Below are 3424 nucleotides of genomic sequence, written 5' to 3' on the forward strand. Positions count from 1 at the left end.
TGATATGCCAAAATGACCCAAGAGCCAGGCTTGCTCTTTTATAAAAGTACACCCTCATAGGAACTAATGAGGTCGCACAAGAGCTCCATTAATCTTCTCTGAGGATGTGTCCCCTGCTGACCCAATTACATCTACTAGGCCAACCTCTTAAAGCATCCCTACCTCCCAACATTGCTCACCAGGGGACCAGTCTTCCAGCACATGAAGCTTTGGGGGTCACACCCAAACCATATCCAAACCAAAACACAAGATAGGTAATGCTGTGGAAAATACTGATGCTATGTTCAACCAACCCCAAAACACATGACAAAAATATTTGAAAGATACAATGGAAACCATAAATATTCCATAACCTCAACTTAATTCAAGTTAGGGAAATGCTGTGCACATCAGAGATATTCAGTAAATATTTACTTAAATCTAAAGGAAAAATGTCTTGCTACTTTTCAGTAAAATCTGGTATAGGTGAACAAACTTCTTTATGTGAAACAATTTAGAAGATGTTTATTTTTGGCTTTGTGGAACATAATCGATATATTGAGCACTGCAACAAATGTAGAATTTGTCTCAGTTCCAGTTCAGTAGATAAGGAAACTGGCATATTAGTTTTTCCTTTTGGTTCCAAGTGAGCTTGAATTTCAATAAATTGCTACTGCAATCTTATTTAAATCAGTCTGAACCTCAGTAAGTAAATTTTCTATGGCTGCGTCATTGCTATGTAGCGTGGAGGGCTAGCACACTGAATTAGAGGATCAGTGGTACTCCCACGAGCCCACCCTTGAAAATTCTTACCAGTCTAAAAGCCAGAGCAGTCTTGATTGGAATTTAAAGTAATTCTTTGTGGAAAGATGTTTAGTTACAGCCCATTGTATACTTTCTCTCTACTATATTTCTAACTATGCCAGCTTCTTGTTGCCTGCTAGATCGCTTGCATCAGACACTTGGCCTCTTTTTCTCTCCTTGCCTGTGAATAGATGCCAAGTTGACTTTGTATAGGTTAAAGGTCTTCTGTGAGCAGCTCTTTTGTCCTGGTTAACATGATCTGCAGTCTTTCCTTCTTACTTTTTGCACAATTTTTTCAAGATAAACTAAAAATGTTCAGAAGACAGTATCATATAGGATAATAAATATGAATTGTTGAAAAAGGATTGGTAATCCATAATAAGCCTATTTGTATATATGGGGAAAGTTTTTGGTAACTTGTGGTACTTTATGAGTATTTGTGGCAATCACACATCAGGATCATCATCTTCCTCTTCTGCTATGTGCTGATTGACAGTGTTTGGCAGGTAGCATATGTCAGATACTGACTCTTGCCTCTAAGGGTGGCTTACTTAGGCCTTTGCTTCCATAGTTTTGAGAGTCACAACCTAAAATTTTTTGTTTTGAGAAATTTCATCAGGATTTGTGGGAGACTCACTTACATTATCACTAGCAGTTGCATCTGTTTCATTGGGACTAAGATTATTCTCCTCAAATTGTCCATTCTCTCTGCATGGAGAACTGTTTTTAGTGGGACTAGCTCTGGCAAGGGTGAAGTTCTCAGGTTATAGTGATGTTCTTGGGTTCTGATAGAGACATCATCTGAGCTGAGATGCAATCTAGGACAGATGGTGGTTCTGCTTCTGCAGAGACTGGCATACTCTCAAGATCTGCATCCAAACTGTTACTGGCATTTTCATTACACTGCTCTTTTGAGGCACTGGTATCTCCCACCACATCTACTTCCTCTTCAGAATCCTTTAAAGATGACTGAATTTCAGAAATGGGGTCTGTAGCTGGCTCAGTAGTCACCTGATTAATACTCCACAGACAGGCAGGCAGTTACGATTTTGTGGTTCTCCAATTTGACCCACACTTCTGAATTTGCACAAGGCACCTTATGGTCTGTACAGCTACTGTCCCTCTTACTATCATGGAACACTGAAGTCTGGCTTTTCAAATCTTTATTTTCAGCTACTGATTTATCCTGCAATGCATAGGAACCAGCACTGTTTTGCTTGCCCTTCCCATCAGACCGACAGTCATCACAGTTTATACCAGGCAAGTTACTGTCATCAACAGCATTGACAGTCAGATAGCCTGTGATTTCTTCAAGCACTGCAGAATCAAGTGGCCCTTCCTCAGTGACATTCACCTTTTTAACTTCCCTTTTCCACAGTCATCCAGTACAAGACTTCCACAAGTTTATTCAGTACCTTGAAAATCTGCATTAATGTCCACTCCTGTCTGCTCTGTTCTACTGACTCCTCTGAGTTGACAGGCAAATCTTCCCTGCTGTGTTTCAGTGCCTTGTAGGAGAATCTTCTTCTGAACTATTTGGTGCTTCAGGTTTAAGACAACGTTTAACTCTTTTTAAAACTGGTGATCCATGTTCTGCTTGCCTTCTCTCACAATTTTCTACTGCTTGCCTTTCTGTTATCCTTTTCAGAAGAAGAAAGTCCTCTTTTCCTAGGGCTTACCCTTGATTCTTGCATCCTCTGTTGTTTTAAATGAGTGACTTTTCCATTATTCTTTCCTTTCTGAATTTACACAGGCTCTGGTCTCTTCTTTGGAGATCTTGATTGTAGTTGAGAATGAGAAGAGAGTCTTCAGGGTGAGCAATGCTACAATTCCTTAAAGTTCTACCACAAAAAGATTCATCCAAGCCGTTTAACCCCACTGTTCATCTTATAACATGAGTAGATTGGGAAGCAGCCATACTATGGTAAGTCCTTACAACACTGATATCATGATCCCTTCCTTGGGAAACAGCTGAGTTCTACCAGTATCAAGACAGACAGGTTCTTGCAGAAGTGTTTCTTAAGGCCTTTTAGGAAGTGTTTTGCCTAGTATTTGATTCTGAAGCATTTGTATTTATTTGTCATCCTGTTAATGTTCATGTTACATTGAGATTTCAGGCGTTAATTATTTATATAGTTGTACCAGCACAACTTGGTATCTTCCACGCTCTGCCCTGGTCGTGGCACTTGGTCCAGTGGCTGCTGCAAAAAAAGGAAGCTTGCCAGATTTTTAAAAACAAATTGGCACTAGGCATAACATCTTTTTTCCTTTCTTTTCAACACAGGCTGATGAATCCTGAAAGCAACCCATAGAACTAAAAGCAACAGAAGAAAGTCTTCATTTTATTAATCCAACTAATAAACAATCTGGTAAATGCAATTGTTTAAAAAACCTTAGAAAATTATAAGTTATTTCATATGTGTTAGTCACCTCTTCATTACCATAACAAAATACCCAAGGCAAGCTTTTAATGAAAGAAAGAAGTTTATTTAGTTCAAAGTTTTGGAAGTTCAAAGGCCAAGATGAGAGGCTCCATTTGTTAGACCTCTGCTGAGGTCCTATGGCAGATGGTATCACATTGCAGCAGAGGTACCAGAGGTACGGTTGGGGGTTTGGAATTACAGCTCAAATGGGAGGTCAG

At 39.5% G+C, this 3424-nt stretch overlaps 1 pseudogene; it reads right to left on the reverse strand.

The window, feature by feature from the left end:
• Positions 1-951: 951 nt before the first annotated feature.
• LOC101704544 (ZZ-type zinc finger-containing protein 3-like) lies at positions 952-2834 on the reverse strand (annotated as a pseudogene).
• Positions 2835-3424: the final 590 nt, after the last annotated feature.

Source organism: Heterocephalus glaber, unplaced genomic scaffold (assembly GCF_053883595.1).
Source record: "Heterocephalus glaber isolate CG9 unplaced genomic scaffold, H.glaber_assembly_v1.0 deba00001454, whole genome shotgun sequence".
Classification (NCBI taxonomy): domain Eukaryota; kingdom Metazoa; phylum Chordata; class Mammalia; order Rodentia; family Bathyergidae; genus Heterocephalus; species Heterocephalus glaber.